The sequence below is a fragment of the Pseudorca crassidens genome, chromosome 2 (assembly GCF_039906515.1).
Source record: "Pseudorca crassidens isolate mPseCra1 chromosome 2, mPseCra1.hap1, whole genome shotgun sequence".
Taxonomy (NCBI): domain Eukaryota; kingdom Metazoa; phylum Chordata; class Mammalia; order Artiodactyla; family Delphinidae; genus Pseudorca; species Pseudorca crassidens.
In genome coordinates, this window is record NC_090297.1 from 14,818,128 (window position 1) to 14,834,789 (window position 16,662).

The window sequence follows — 16,662 nt, forward strand, 5'->3', positions numbered from 1 at the left end:
ACCTTCTACCCGCAGCTAGACCCAACGCCCGGCCCTGTGGGTGCAGCAGCGCGGGGCGACACAGGGACGGTGCCCGTCGGCCTCCGGGCGGGGATGCGGAAGGCGCTGGGGGTGGGAGGGGTCAGTCCCTGCCCGCCCCACCCGGTGCACGCGCTCGCTCCTGCGGCGCACCCGGAACTGGTGCGGCCCGCGGGGCAGGCCCATCCCAGAGAGAGAGAGTAGTGAGCGAACCTGAGATGGAATCCCAGCGCTGCCACTTGCTCCGTGTGGGACCTGGAGCAAGTCGCTGCACCTGGGCCCGATCTCCAAAAAAGGAGCTTCGGCCCACATCACTCACTGAGCACCTACCACATACCAGGCCTTGTTTGAGGCACCAAAGATAACAGAGGTGAACAGGACAGGACATAAAGATGCTCTCACAGCTACCTGCTACGGGAATGCTGTGAGGACCACACAGGTAGAAATGAGAAAACCCGGCGCAATAAATGTTAGATATTAAGAGTATTTTTACATGTGCTACAGAGAACCCTCCCATTTGCCGAGTGGGGCTGCCTCATTCCACAGAGTGACTCAGAAATTTTTTTTTCTCTTCATTCAACAAATATTTGTTAAGCTTGGTCTAGAAGGCAGGAGGCCCTGCTAATAATAACTGCCTTCCCTAGTTTGCTCTCTCTCTCTCTTTTGTGAGATTCAAATCGGGTCACCCGTGAGGGGATTGTAAACTGTATAAAGATTGTAAACTGAATTTTAAAAACTGTATAAAGATTGTAAACTGTATAAAATTGTAAACTGCATAAAAAACGATACAGGTAAGTACCACAAGAATGATTCAGACCTGTATTACGGGAATTCAGAAAAGGGCGTGGCACTTTGGAATTTTCACTTGGTAAGTATTTATTGAGCATCTACTGTGTACCAAGCACTGTTCTAGGCTCTAGGGATAGAGCAATGAACAAGACCATCCGTGTTGTTGCAGAGTTTGAACCCGGGGAGGGGAGACAACCAGCTACTAAGTAAAAATAGAGATGGGGAGGAAAAATCAGAGTGAGGGAACGGGCAGGCAGATTAGCAAAGTGGGGCCAGCAGAGAACTAACATTTGATCAGAGGGAGGCACAAGGAACAACAGGGGCAAAGATCCGATGGGGACAGTCCCTGGTGTGTTGGTGGCACAAGGAGGCACAGAGGTGGCTGGCCCAGACTGAGCAAGGGGAGAGCCCCAGGAGCTGAGGTCAAAGAGGTGCAGAGCAGTGACAGTATCTGGCCTGGCCTTTCAAAGGATCAGGAGATTGCTGTGTTCTGAATGGACTGTAGGGGGACTAGGGCCGTTAGGAAGCTCTTTCTGTATTGAAGGCATTTTTTATCTATTTCAAAAGCACTTATATGAGGCTTTCTATGTGATGGATGTTGTTATGCACTTTACAAATAATAACTCGTTTAATCCTCAGAGGCCCAGGGAGGTAAAACCAAGGTCACACAGCAGAGAGATGCAGATGCTTAGTGGGCATGAGAAGAAGAAAGGAGTCGGATGATGCTAAGAATTTTAGCGTCATCAGCACTGGAAGGATTTGCCATTTATCGATCTGTGGAAGATTGTAGGGGCAGGAGCTGGTAACAGTTTGGGGCAAGTTATGTTTGAGATGTCTTTTGGAGATTTTTAAATAGAGATGTCAAGTAATCAGATATGAAAGTTTGGAGTTGGTGATAATTTATGAGAACTGTCAGCTAATAAATGATATTTTGAGGTACTTAAAAGCACGAGACACCTAGGTGAGCTCACTTGGGAGATCAACGTAGAGAGAAGAGGTCAAGAAGAGAAAGAGGAACCAGCAAGGAGCCTGAGAAGGAATAGTGACCTAGGAGGAGGGAAGAAGACCACGAGAAGGTGGTGTCCCTCCTGGAAGCTAAGAGATAAAAGCATGAAGGAAAGTTTTGTGAAAGAAGTGACATTTGAACTGTTTAATTGAAGAAAATAAGATTGAAAGGAAGCCTTGCTATTCAAAATGCATTACCTGTATTTTCTCATTTAATCCTCCTTATACCCCTATGAGGGCAGTGCTGTTATTTCTATTTTACAGATGAGGAAACTGAGGCACAGAGAGGTTAAGTAACCTGCCTGAGATCACACAGCTAATTTTTTTCAAAGCCAGGCAGTCTGGGACCAGAACCCACACTCATAACCCCAGGTCTGATTATGTCGCTCCCCTCCTCAAAAACCTTTAAAAATTAAGTTCCCACATAATAAGCGGGCTCAGGAGCCAACCCAGAACTCAGAGACAGGTTACTCCATCTCTCTCACACATCCCCATTTCTGCTGCTTTTGATGCATCTGCTGCATTCTTGACTGTCTGGCATCCTCAGCTTGCTTATAGCCCTATTCCCTCAACATTTCAGCCTGCATGGGATTCATCCTGGTGACCTTTGTCCCTCCTTTATTCTCTGCAGCAGCTCATTCTATTAACTGGCAGATTCTTTTGCGTTTCATAGTTCAAGTCCCAAGACAGAATCCAGTTATCTCATCTTTAATGATGACATCTCATTGGACAGGTCACTGGCCAGCCCACAGCTTGGCTGCCCACAGGTCAGATCCCACCCCTTGACCAGTCAACTGTTGCTGTGAACATGGGGGCATGTGGCATTAAACACAGCTGCCTTTGAGAGCCTGTGGGTAGGAGGCAAACGCCATTAATATTTTTAGTACTGTTTCTTCTTTCCTCTTTCCAAAACCTAATCTCCTTGAAGTTCATACTATCATATTTTTCAACCTGCCACCCCTCCTTTTTCTCATGAACTGACCTCCACCTCACCTCCTGCACCTTACTTTATGACTTGAGCATCCGTAAGCATAATCCATGAGATATCTTATTTTTTTCTTTATTTTTAATTGAAGTATAGTTGATTTACAATGTTGTGTTAGTTTCTGGTATACAGCAAAGTGATTTAGTTATACACGTCAAAGTGATTTAGTTATACACATAGGTATTCTTTTTCATTAGAGTTTATTACAAGATATTGAATGTAGTTCCCTGTGCTATACAGTAGGACCTTTTTGTTTATTTTATATATAGTAGTTTTTATCTGCTAACCCCAAACTCCTAGTTTATCTCTGCACCCCTTTCCCTTTTGGTAACCATGAGTTTGTTTTCTCTGTGAGTCTATTTCTATTGTAAATAAGTTCATTTGTATCATATTTTAGATTCCACATACAAGTGACATCATATGGCATTTGTCTTCCTCTGTCTGACTTACTTCACTTAGTAGGATAATCTCTAGGTCCGTCCATGCTGCTGCAAATGACATTATTTTGTTCTCTTTTTTTGGCCGCACCACAACAGCATGTGAGATCTTAGTTCCCCGACCAGGGATCGAACCCGCATCCCCTGCAGTGGAAGTGCAGAGTCTTAACCACTGGACTGCCTGGGAAGTCCCTTGTTCTTTTTGATGGCTGAATAATACTCCTGTGTGTGTGTGTGTGTGTGTACCAGATCTTCTTTATCCATTCATCTGTCGATGGACATTTATGTTGCTTCCATGTCTTGGCTTTTGTGAATAGTGCTGCTATGAACATTGGGGTACATGTATCTTTTCAAATCACAGTTTTCTTTGGATATATGCCCAGGAGTGTGATGGCTGGATCATGTGGTAATTCTAGTTTTAGTTTTTGAAGGAACCTCCATACTTTTTTCCATAATGGCTGCACCAATTTACATTACCACCAACAGTGTAGGAGGGTTCCCTTTCATGAGAAATCTTATTGACGTCTCACCGATTTCTTCCCCACCATTGAGTTCCCCCGCCCCCAAATACCCACTCCCATGGTCTTAAAACAGACTCATTCTCACCAGGAATTGCACTATCTCAGAAAACACAATCACAAAATCTCAAATCTGACTTTAACATCTTTACTGCAGTATCACACACAAGCATTTCTTCAACCTCATCCAGACCTGCAAACCTTTTGAGTCTGCCAGATTTTTGCATTTATTTTCCCACTGGTACTCACTTCCCTCCTCACCCACTCAGTCATAATCAATATACTCACTTCCTTGCAAAACCCCATAACCCCTTTGCCCCTCTCTCTCCTTCTAGCTTGCCCAGCTCTAGTTAAACCCAGCTCTTCCCCTACTCTTTACCTGTATCAGAATATCTGAATATTGCTGGAAAATTAAAACTGGCAGATGTCACTTTAAGTTGATGTCCATGAATTTCAGCTGAATCCCCAGTCCTGCCTAGCCTTCCTACTGTATTTTCCTGCTGTATTCAATTCCCCACACCCTACAAGGATGATTTTTCAGTCTTCTTCCTTTGTCCCCTTCTCATCCTTCACTCTAAGCAGATGAGCTTGCCTCATACTTCACAGACATGATAGAGTCAGACAGGAACCCTCTCCTCTACCAAATATCTGCATCTTGCCCAGGTTTTCTGCCTTCCCTGCTTGCTTTTTTTGAATTGAAGTATCGTTGGTTTACAATATTCTGTTAGTTTCAGATGTACAGCAAAGTGATTCACTTATACGTATATATATATGCCTTTTTTCAATCCTTTTCCATTATAGGTTATTATAAGATACTGAATATACTTCCCTGTGCTTTTTTAAAATTTTATTTTATTTACATATGGGTGGTTTTCAATGTTGTGTTAATTTCTGCTGTACAGCAAAGTGACTTCATTGTACATACATATACATTCTTTTCCATTATGGTTCATCACAGGCTATTGAATATACTTCTAGTTCCTTACTCTGGATTCCCTTCCTTAGTCACTCATTTCTCCCCCTATCCTGGATCATTCCCACCTGCTTTAAAAAATGCCCCAGGGCTTCCCTGGTGGCGCAGTGGTTGAGAGTCCGCCTGCCGATGCAGGGGACACGGGTTCGTGCCCCGGTCCGGGAAGATCCCACATGCCGCAGAGCCGCTGGGCCCGTGAGCCATGGCCGCTGAGGCTGCGTGTCCAGAGCCTGTGCTCCGCAACGGGAGAGACCACAACAGTGAGAGGCCCGCATACCACAAAAAAAAAAAAAAAGAAAAAAAGCCCCAATATTCTAAAAAAATGTTTTTAACAACAAAAAGCTCTTTGATCCCACATCTCCCTCCAGCCACCTTCCCCATTTATTTGCTCCCCTTAGCATCAAAACCTCGTGAGTTCTCTGCAGTGGCTGTTTCCACATCAACTCCAGTTTCTCCTTAAATCAGTCTGGCTCGAGTTTCTGCCTCCACTTGTTGATTTGGAAACTCCATGTTGCAGAAGCCAGTGGTCACTTTGGGGCCTTGTCTTACTTCTGACCTCTTGCTATTATTATTTTTTTAATATTTATTTGGCTGTGCCAGGTCTTAGTTGTGGCACGTGGGATCTTCATTGCCGCATGCGGGATCTTTAATTGTGCATGCAGGATCTTAGACGACCAGGTATCGAACCCGGGCCCCCTGCACTGGGAGCACGGAGTCTTAGCCACTTGACCACCAGGTAAATCCCTGGGCTCTTGACATTATTGCAGTTGGCCGCTCTCCTCCTTGTTACACCTCTCTTGGCACTCAGGGTTCCTCTGAGTCCCCTTCGATGCCTCCGCTTCCTTTGCTGAGGACTCAGTTCTGGGGTCCCTTCTTTTCTGTATCTAAATGCTGTTTTAGTCACTGTGGGTCTTCAGCTCCTGGAACATAATAGGTGTTCAGTGAAGGTCTGTGAAATAAGATAATAGCATCTGCATCATAGGATTATTGTGTGAATAAGTGGACCAAGAATGAATAATAAGGTAATGGCAACTTTTAATTGAGTGCTTACTCTGTGCTAAGCTCTTTTCTTGTATTATCTCACTGAGTCTTCCCAACAGTTCTTTGCACTAGGAATTCCTATTATTACCATTCTGTAGAAGAGGAAGTTGAAGCTTAGATAAATGACTTGCCTAAGGTCACACAGATAATAAGTGGACAGGGAATTCCCTGGCGGTCCAGTGGTTAGGACTGGGTGCTTTCACTGCCGAGGGCGTGGGTTCAATCCCTGGTCAGGGAACTAAGATCCTGCGAGCTTCATGGCTCAGCCAAAAAAATAAAAATAAAAACCTTTAAAAAAACATAAGTGGATGAACCCATCCTCACTTTGGTCTTTCTGACTCAAAGTCAGTTCTCAGAATCACTAAATTGAGATCATATGTAGGAAAGTGCTTTGTAAACAGCAAAAGACGATGTTACTACAGTACATAGCAGCACACAGCATGGCAACTTGCACATAGTAGGTGCCCATGAGCGTTTTCTGAATTGAGGCAGGGCGGGAAGAAGTCCCGCACCAAATAGTACCATCACCCGAGGAAGGAAGAAGCAATCTTGAGGACCTCGGAGGCTCCAATCAACCTTCCACCATATGCTGAATCTTTTGTGATGCTCATCAGCTAATATAAGACACGTAAAGTGGGCATTACCCAGACGTTTGCCCAACATGGTTTCCATCTTTCCTCCTTCAATTAAGTCTCCACAGCTGGAAATGTTGGCTTAATAAATGCATGGTCATTCCAGGGGGCTGGGGCTTGTTTAGCTCTTAAATCGCCTCTGATGTTAACAGGCCAGAGCGTGCTCGCTGAGGTGGGGATCTTCTCGGATTACTAACAGTGGTTTTAGATGTTTCACTGTGTCTCTGGAGATAGGAAAGAACTCTAGAATTCGCCAACTTTTGACCCCTCACTACACTGACTTCTACAGACAAGGGGTTTAAACCATATCTGTTTTTTAAAATTTTATTGAAGTATAGTTGGTTTACTTTTTTTCATTTTTTAATTTTATTGACCATATCCCTTGAACATTCTACCTCCATATACTAAAGTTTTAGTGGGATTCAATGTAAGGATCTGCATTAGGAGGAGTATCGGGAGGGAAGATACGTCGCCTGGTAATTCCGTCTTCCCCATCTTCCCCATCTTCAGCCAGGTTAGTGGTCTTTTCTACAACTTAACCCTTCCTCATTCTCAGATGTTTAGTTTGCGTGGAGTTGAGCCCACCCCCAGCTTCTGAGGACAGGATCCTGATTGACTGAAGCCAAACTGTGGCCTGCGTTTGAGGATAGGCCCTTGACCTAATTTGGGCCACAGTGCTCCCTGCAGAATACTAATTAAACTCTGCGTGAAGAGGGATGGTCCATCAGGTAAATGTGGGAAATGCAGTAAACAATATTCCCGCTCGGGGATTCTGTTTTTTTCAAGCACCTCAATTATCCCATCTCTCCCCAGATTGTTGAATTACTCCCTCTCAACTAGATGATTACTGTGGTTTTAAACATGCATAAGTGTCTCATATGTTAAAAAAAAAAAAAAGGAAGAAAGAGAAAGAAGGAAAAAGCCTACATGGATCCTTCTAGCCCACCACCCTATCTCCTGTCTTTCTCAGCTACAGAATTGTCAGTATTTCCTCTCTCCACTTCTACTTCCCCTTCTGTTCCATCCCTCCTCCACAGAAATGACCCTCAGGTCACCCCTACCTCCATGTCGAAAAGAGCATGGACGTGTTTCAATCCTCAGCTCCTTTGACTCCCCAGGAGTACTTGACACTATTGGTCACTTCTTCCTCCTTAAAGCACTCTGGTTCACAGGCTTCCATGACGTTGCATGACTCTCCTGGTCTCAGTCCTACCTCTCTGACTGCTCCTTCTCCGTTTTTTGCAGACTCATCCTCTTCTACGCAACCCCTAAATGATGGGGTTCTCTCCTCCTCTGACTTTGCAGCTTCTCCTTAGACAATCTCATCCATGCTCACGGCCTCAGTTACCAGCAGGCCTCAGTCACGTCCCCACCCCTGGAGCTCGCAGGTATGGGGACCCTGTAATGGGGGAGGGGAACTGTTTCCCACGTAATGGGGAGGGGAATCAAGGTACTATTCACAAAAGAAGGAGAGAGGGATGCTGAAGAGCAGAAAAAAAACCCAGATGGTCACTACAAGCATGCATTCTGGGTAAGCTCATGCAAATGATCAAAACAGGCTCCTTTTGGGTCTCAGAAATTTCTCATCATTAGAACCCTAAGCAGGACTGAGTACAGGCACACAAAATGCTGATTTCCTCTGTAGACAGAACACTGTGTGGTTTACAAAGGAGGCAGCCTCAGCTAGACCACTAAGATCAACTTTTCCCACCCGCAGCATCCTGAAAGAACACGTAGCAAGAAGGTGGAGAGAATCAGACCACTAGCACTCCACTTCTTTTAAACATACCCCATAGAGACACGTATGTAGAGAACAAACGTATGGACACCAAGAGGGGAAAGTGGCAGGGCGGTGGCGTGATGAATTGGGAGATTGGGATTGACATATATACACTAATATGTATAAAATGGATAATTAATAAGAACCTGCTGTATAAAATAAATAAAATTCAAAAAACAAACAAAAACACACTCCAAAGTCATCAGTGCCAAGGGGATGCTTTGTCTGAGGTTAGACATCATCCTCTCGGGGCTTTTGTTTTTGCTTTTTTTTTTTTTTAATTATTTTTAGTTTTGGTTGCATTGGGTCTTCGTTGCTGTGCACGGGCTATCTCTAGTTGCGGCGAGTGGGGGCTACTCTTCGTTGCGGTGCGCGGGCTTCTCATTGCGGTGGATTCTCTTGTTGCGGAGCGCGGGCTCTAGGCGCGTGGGCTTCAGTCGTTGTGGCTCGCAGGCTCTAGAGCGCAGGCTCAGTAGTTGTGGCACACGGGCTTAGTTGCTCCGTGGCATGTGGGATCTTCCCAGACCAAGGTTCAAATCCATGTCCCTTGCATTGGCAGATGGATTCTTAACGACTGCACCACCAGGGAAGTCCTGTTTTTGCTTTTCTAATAGGTACTTGGGAGAACTCACAGCTGCCTTCTGCTGGACTAGAAGTATTTGTATCCTGACCATCTGCGAGGTCTTGCTCAGAGTTAGAGAAAAGCTTCTCAAATGTGGGCCAGCTGTTGGAGCTTTAATATGCATATTTGGGAGAATTCATATTTAATTTATTAAGCTGGCCGGTCAGCTGCCCACTAGGCTTGGGAAGACCTCTACAGTGCATCTAAAGCTAACCCTTCAGACTCAGAAGAATGGTCACCTCCTCCTTCATGCAGTATTTTCTGCCTGTCCCCTCAAAAGCTGAGTTTGGGGCGTCTTTCTTTGTGTTCCCGTGGAAATGCTGTACTAGGTACACCTCTTCACTTGTAATTTGCCCCTACTGCTCTCTGGGCTCCTTGAGGCAGGGACCATGAGTCATATCACAAGTAGTTAGAACAGAGCTGGAATATGGTACCCTATGAATGAAGCCCATTGTTCTCTGCATCTGTGTCTCTATTTCTGCCCTGCAAACCGGTTCATCTGTACATTTTTCTAGGTTCCACATATGTGTGTTAATATATGATATTTGTTTTTCTCTGACTTACTTCACTCTGTATGACAGTCTCTAGATCCATCCACGTCTCTACAAATGACCCAATTTCGTTCTTTTTATGGCTGAGTAATATTCCATTGTATATATGTACCACATCTTCTTTATCCATTCGTCTGTCAATGGGCATTTAGGTTGCTTCCATGTCCTGGCTATTGTAAATAGTGCTGCAGTGAACATTGGGGTGCATGTGTCTTTTTGAATTATGGTTTTCTCTGGGTATATGCCCAGTAGTGGGATTGCTGGGTTATATGGTAGCTCTATTTTTAGTTTTTTAAGGAACCTCCATACTGTTCTCCATACTGGCTGTACCAATTTACATTCCCACCAACAGTGTAGGAGGGTTCCCTTTTCTCCACACCCTCTCCAGCATTTACTGTTTGTAGGTTTTTTAATCATGGCCATTCTGACCTGTGTGAGGTGATACCTCATTGTAGTTTTGATTGACGTTTCTCTAATTGGTGATGTTGAGCATGTTTTCATGTGCTTTTTGGCCATCTGTGTGTCTTCTTTGGAGAAATACCCATTTGTTTATTTTTGTTTTTATTTTCATTCAGCTTTATTTTTTGTTCAAGTGAACCATTGGAGTGCAGAACATACGAGGACCTTGTTGAGGTTGTTAATGCCTCAGACCAGGCTAGACATGGTGACCTATTTATCTAAGGCAATCAATGCCCCTGTAGTCAGAAAGGCTCCATATTTTGGCCAGAAAGGAAAGCAAAGGCCAAAGGCAGAGAAGTGATGGCAAGTGTTCAGTCTGGTAGGTAAAGTGACTAAGTGGAGAAAATGAACCACCAAGTCTCAAGGTAAGCACACTGAGAGCCAAATGCAAAGTGGAAAAGTGCAGGGCATGGTGGGACAGGGTGATTCAGCAATGCCAGTGGTGATGGGACCCATTTCTAATATTCATTGTGCTACCTTCTTTATAGCTTAAAACTGCCAGATAGGATCAGACATACTTGGTCTAAGATCCTGTAAGGTCTGGCCCAGTTTAAAACCTATATGAGAAAACTCTGATCACCAAAGATATCTCTCTGTCAGGCACCATTGCCTGGACAACTGGCATGGCAGCTCTGTTAGGCTTTATCTTGATGACCTTTTGTTCTCTGCCCCACACTACTCGTGATGGCTACAGGCATGTAGCACTGCCAGGCTACAGGGTCACCTTTTCCATTTCCTCTTCCTGGGCACAAGCACGGTCTACATTTCCTAGCCTCCCTTGAGTTAGGTTGTGGTCATGTGACGGGGCTTTGACGAATGGAATGTGGGAGGAAGTGAAATGGGCCACCTTCAGGTATGACCATCAAATGCCCCTTGGGACCTACGCCGTACTCTCCCTCTCTCTTTGTTCATCAGCCAGCCGAATGCAGAGGCTCCAAGATGGAGGAAGCCTGTATTCCATTCAGGAGAGTCTACTGAAAACATCCAGTCAGACTGTGTCTTAGGGGGAAAATAAACCTTTGCTGTAAGCCACTAAGCACTGAAGGTTGTTTCAGCAGCTAGCACTCCCCCTGACTAGTACAAGTCTAAAAAGCAACCCATGATAGCTTCCAACATAGCAGGAAATGATTGGGATGATAATGTTTAAGCAGGATTTCCATAAATGTGTTAAGGTTCCACAGGTGCCTCAAGGTAGAGCCAGTGAAGATGGACAAAGGTCACATCACTACAGAAAGGTGAGCCAGGATTTGAATGGCGTTCTGTCTGATGCAAAAAGCCTGTCCTTTTTTCACTTCTTCACATTACCCCGAACAAAGAGGTGTTTAGATGTTTTGAGTGATGGTCATAATGATGACAGACTCTAGGATTCTGTGTAATTTGCTCCCTGGCATATTTGTGCTACATATCCTGCAGCACGTCTACCACTTCCCACAGGCCAGTGAGGTTGGATACAATGACATCCTGTAATCCTCATTTGTATATTGACATCGTGCCCAGGTACTTAAAGGAGGGTAGCTAAAATTATTATTTTCTCCAGCCTGCAACCTAAATGTTTACCAGTCTGGTAAAAGACTTTGGGGACCATGCCATAGAGGTATATAGGTCTTCCTTCTCCTTTTCCTCCTTCCTTCCTGTCCCAACCATTCCAGTCATAAGCTGGGCTCCACATCTCTTCTAGCTGAATAATTGCATCTTCTATCTCTCTGCAATGGTGAGAGAGCAGGTGACTGAACCTCCATATTCTAGTTTCCACATCTGTAAAATGGGTGTATGATACCTACCACGTACAATTGTCATGAGGTTTAAATAAGACAGGCAATAAATTGGTGGCATATCGTGTGCTCTTTGATTTTATGGATGGTCCCCTCCCCTGCCCCCAACAATCCTCACTGCTATTACGGAGCACCAGACGATTCTTGGTATTTTGTAAATGCATTTGCCGGTCTTACTACATTGTGTGTGTGTTTTATGCCTGGTTATGTCAGCCTTGTATATTTTTGACCTTAAACTCTAAATAGGCAGAAAACCCATGGTTGCTAAATATTTATCGGTCCCAGGTACCATACAATTCATTCGTTATCTTCAACCACAATAAGAGATCATTGAGCACTTTCTATCTTACGAGCTTTATGTAGGGAGGCTCCTGGAATAGGAGTCTGTTTCTGCCCACAAAAGCCATCAGAGGTGATTTGAAATATGTAAATATTTATTTATTTATTTATTTGGCTGTGCCGGGTCTTCGTTGCGGCACGCGGGATCTTCATTGCCGCCTGCAGGATCTAGTTCCCCGACCAGGGATGGAACCCAGGCCCCCTGCATTGGGAGTACGGAGTCTTAACCACTGGAGCACGAGGGAAGTCCCCAGAGGTGATTTTAAAGGCACCGTGGCTTATTCTTCTTTAAAATAGCTTTTTAAACATCTGACTACGGAAATACATGCTCATTGTAAAAATTATAGATACAACACCAAAACCAGAAAATTATCCAAGGAATAATCACTGCCATCTTTTTAGAACCTATCCTTCTAATCTTTTTCCTTTCCATATACATACATGTTTTACAAAAATGGGATCATACTGCATGCACATTTTTGTTATCTGCTTTTTTCCTATCTGAGAACATGTCATGAATGTTTTACACGTAATAAAGATTCTCCTGTGGCACAATTTGTAATTCTAGTTTAGTATCCATCGTATGGATAGATGGTGATTTTTTTAAAGCAATCCCTTTGTATCGTACAGTTTGGTTATTTCCATTCTTCCACCATTATTAGCAACAAATGTCTTCATATGTATTCCTCTGCTCACATCCCTAATTATTTTCTTAGAACCCACAAGTAGAAGTTTGCTTCACAGAAAAAGCACACTATCCAGGCTTTTCCTAACCATTGCCAAGTTTTCTATTAGAAAAGTCCTACAAATTCACACTCCCACCAGCAGTGTATGAGAATGCTACAATAAAGGCTGTTGGCCAAGATGGTGGTTATGAAAAAAATAATCAAGAAGATAAGTATTTGCTAAAGGCTCTCCCCACGCCAGCTGTGTTTATTTGTTGAACTCTATAGCCGTGTTCCTTGGACCAAACACTGAAGGTTCTTTAGACTTTTAGTTTATTTAGTGCCTCTTTCAACACTCTGAAACTTTGACCCAAGTTTTATCTGACAGAAAGGAGATTTCTGGTAAATATGGTTTCCAGTTTGGAAACTCAGCCCAAGTACTTCCATCTCTCATCTCAGCGTGGACCACCTCTGTGGTTTTAACTGATGGGAATCAGTTAGAAAGCGCTGCTGCTGACCTGGAGCCAAGAAAAGTGCTTAAAAGAAATGAAAGAGCTGCTCTAGGGGGAAAAAGTCATGTTCCAAGGTACAAAGGAAAACCAAAACAGCCCAAGGGTTTGGAGTTTCATTTGACCCGCTCTGATAATATCACTATGGTGATGGTCTCCATAAACAGTTGCAAAATAGCAAGATGAAAAAGGACGAGCAAGTTCCACCCAGGCGATCTGGAGTTATTTTAGGGATCAAGGCAATGTCATCTGGGGTAAATATGGAATGCAAAGTCTGTTCTTTTAATAATCATCCCCTTCTTTTGTGAGGCTGAACAAAGGCCTGGCATGTCAGACGTTTGGGCTGAAAGCAGCACTGACCTAGTGTCTTCGGGGCTCAGGGGAAAGCACAGCCAAAGGAATGGAAATAATGGTTCATAACAGATGCTGGGATGATTCTTCTCACACCCTTGGCCTCTGAGACTCTGCTGAGCCTGATGTAGAGTCCAAGGGTGATGTTCTCGGGAAGGGCTGGCCTGGTTGAGAGGCTGGGATGGGGACCCCAGGGAGCTGAGCTTGGTTGTCTGCCCCTGACCTTGATCCCTGGGCCAGAGCGGGTGGAGGGAAGCATCTTCAAGTCCACAAATCTGTCTCTGGGGCATTACCATCTGCTGCAGATGACAACTGCCACTCCCATCCTCATGCTCTTTTCTTTGAACCCCTGACTCAGCCAGCCTCAGTCCGAAAAGCAGAACTAGCTATTTTTTGCACTAAAAAAAAAAAAGTCAGTCAATACACTTGCTGAACTCCTTCCTGACCCTGAAACTCTTACTCTTTGCACTTAACCCCTTGCTCTCCCCTTATTCTTTTCACTTCCTTCTCTTCTAGACTCCTAGATCGCAAGCTCCCCCAGCATCTCTAGCGAAGATCTTCAAAGGAAAGGGTTGTTCTGTCGCCACGGAGGCTGGAACAATGCCTGGCACACAGAAGCTTCTCCATAAGCGTCAGCTGATAGGAACTGAATCCAAAACCCCGCGCCTACCCTGCCGTGGACATTTCTCCAGCAGGTCTGAGATGATGGCTGTTTGTTTATTCACTCATTCAATCAATATTTATTCACCACCTATGGGGAACCAGGACTTCTTCTGGGAACTGGGGCTACAGGGACAAACAAGATCCCAGGGCTCTGTCCTTATGGAGATGACACCCTGTAGATGCTAATATCTGAGTGGTGAACACAGCTGTCATCACAGAGCCTTCTCTGACCATTGGACATAAAATCACCCTTCTGTTTTATTTTTCTTCCCAGAACTTATCATCACAGGGCATATTATACACTTGTTTGTTTGTTTGGCTGTGACACGCGGCATGCGGGATCTTAGTTCCCCGACCAGGGATCGAACCGGTGCCCCTGCAGTGGAAGCGCAGGACCCTAACCACTGGACAACCAGGGAATTCCCTACTTGTTTTTTTTTTTTTTTTTAACATCTTTATTGGAGTATAATTGCTTTACAATGGTGTGTTAACGTGTTTGTTTTTTAATCCATCAGCCTTCTCACACAAAAATGTATGCTCTTGGAGAATAATTTATCCGTGGCATTCACTGCTGAGTCTCCACAACAATGCCTAACACACAGTAGGCGCTCAACATATACATGTCAAATCAGTTTCTTCAATGTACTCTGCAATCCTCTAGAAGAACTTTCTAGCAAAACTCTCCAGGGAATGAGCTAAGAAGACCTCTAGAGGGTCATAACAACAGATTACAACCGTCCAGGGCCTTACAGTTTACAAAGCAGGGAGGTGCACTGGGGTGAGCGTGGGCCTTCACCTTTCAGAGCCCTGATTTCCTCCTTGTAGAGTGGAAATAACAACACCGGCCTTTGGGGACTGTTGTGACTGGTGAAAGAAGTGATGGGTATGAATCGCCCCACCTGGCACCTGGTACTTTGCAGGTGCTCCATGCTTGAGGACTGGGCACTATTGTTTCTTTCTTATTGGAACATCTCAGTTCCGTGTGGACATTATTATTCTCATCCCCATTTAATCAACAAGGAAAGCCCAACTCGCAGAGGCTTAGGAATTTGCTCACGGTAGCTCAGGCAGGACTAGAAGTCCCGAGAGGGACAGAATTCCAAATATAGTGCCTTACCTGTCACCCCGGGGCGGCCAGCTCTGGCAGGAAAGCACATCTCGTAAATCCTCTTATTTCCTCCTCTGCCCTCATTTCGATGTTCCCCATTTTCAGCACGTCACCCATCGCTGTGGGAAAAGAAGAGCTTTGGAGAGAAGCAAAAGCCAAAGGGGAAGCTTGTGCATTTGGTTAGTAGGTGAAAGGCGAATCCCCCTCCTGCGCACCTCTCCAGCGCATTCTGCAGCTTCCCCCAGTGCCTCCCCTGAGTCTCCCCGTAGCCCGCATTTCTCTAAGCCTTAGGGACCCTCCACATCCCAGCGTCTAAGTTGACAGGGATTCTGGTCCAAGCAGGTGGGATGGGCCATGAGACTCATTAGCATAAATCAGGAAATTTCTTGCAATTGAGAGGTCCTCAGAACACTGACTAGATTATAAACACTACTAGTAATTGAACTTTCTAAAAAAAATTATAATCTAAAAATATTTATAATAGTGCTATAATTCATGAGCATCTCCTAGATTCCGGGCAGTGTGGGAGGCAACTTACAAATACCGGACAACAACCTGAAAGGCAGGTATTATTATTCCCATTTTATAGATGAAAATGTTGAGGCTCAGGGAGATGAATAATCTTCTCAGAGGTCATGTAGCTACTAAGTGATGGAGGCCCAGGATTTAAACCCAGGTCTGCCTGCCTTCAAAGCTCATGTCCCTGCTCCACAAAATATGCAGGGGTGGGGAGTTAATGTGCCTTAGGACACCTGTCCCACCAACCCTCTGAAGAAAATTGGAAACATCCTAAAAAATACAAAAATCAGTGGATGGTTATATGAATTATATAGAGTGGGTGTAACCTGTAGAATATTTTGCAGTTATTGAAAATTACACACAGAATATGATGACACAGAAAAATACTTGTGATAAATGGAAAATGTAGGATACAAAATGTATATCCATGGAGGTTTTAATTCTAAATGTTTGTCCACTACATAAATGAGCATGTGAAGTATAAACAAGCATGTGCAAAAGACTGAAAGGAAATATATAAATATAATCACAACTGTGGGGTAGAATTTAGAGGGATTTCTCCCCTCTGGTTACTAATCTTTCTGTAACGTGGTTAAATTACTTTGCAATGTACAAATTAAAAAAATATTCTAAGACAGTCTTCTCTGAAGTTCTGTAGCTTTGCAATAGAGCACACACACCAGCATGCATTGTTCTTTTCTTCATTGAACTATACTTGATTTTCAATGTTTCAGATGTACAGCAAAGTGATTCAGTTATATATATATATATATATATGTATACATATATATTCTTTTTTATATTCTTTTCCATTATAGGTTATTACAAGATATTGAATATAGTTCCCTGTGCTGTATAGTAGGTCCTTGTTGTTTATTTATTTTATGTATAGAAGTATGTGTCTGTTAATCCCAAATCCTTAACTT

The 16,662-nt window shown here is 44.0% G+C and overlaps 1 protein-coding gene and 1 long non-coding RNA gene across 2 annotated transcripts in view; one reads left to right on the plus strand and one right to left on the minus strand.

Moving 5' to 3' along the window:
- Positions 1 to 91, minus strand: part of CAPZB (capping actin protein of muscle Z-line subunit beta) — a 136,430-nt gene extending 136,339 nt beyond the window's left edge. The window contains exon 1 of the mRNA XM_067722336.1: positions 3 to 91. The gene's annotated coding sequence lies outside the window, so the exon portion shown is untranslated. The remainder of the gene's footprint in view (positions 1 to 2) is intronic.
- A 2,147-nt stretch (positions 92 to 2,238) lies between these two features.
- Positions 2,239 to 16,369, plus strand: LOC137216379 (uncharacterized). Its single transcript, XR_010939748.1, has 2 exons — positions 2,239 to 7,786; positions 13,963 to 16,369. It is a non-coding gene; the product is annotated as an uncharacterized lncRNA (long non-coding RNA).
- The last annotated feature ends 293 nt before the right edge of the window (positions 16,370 to 16,662 follow it).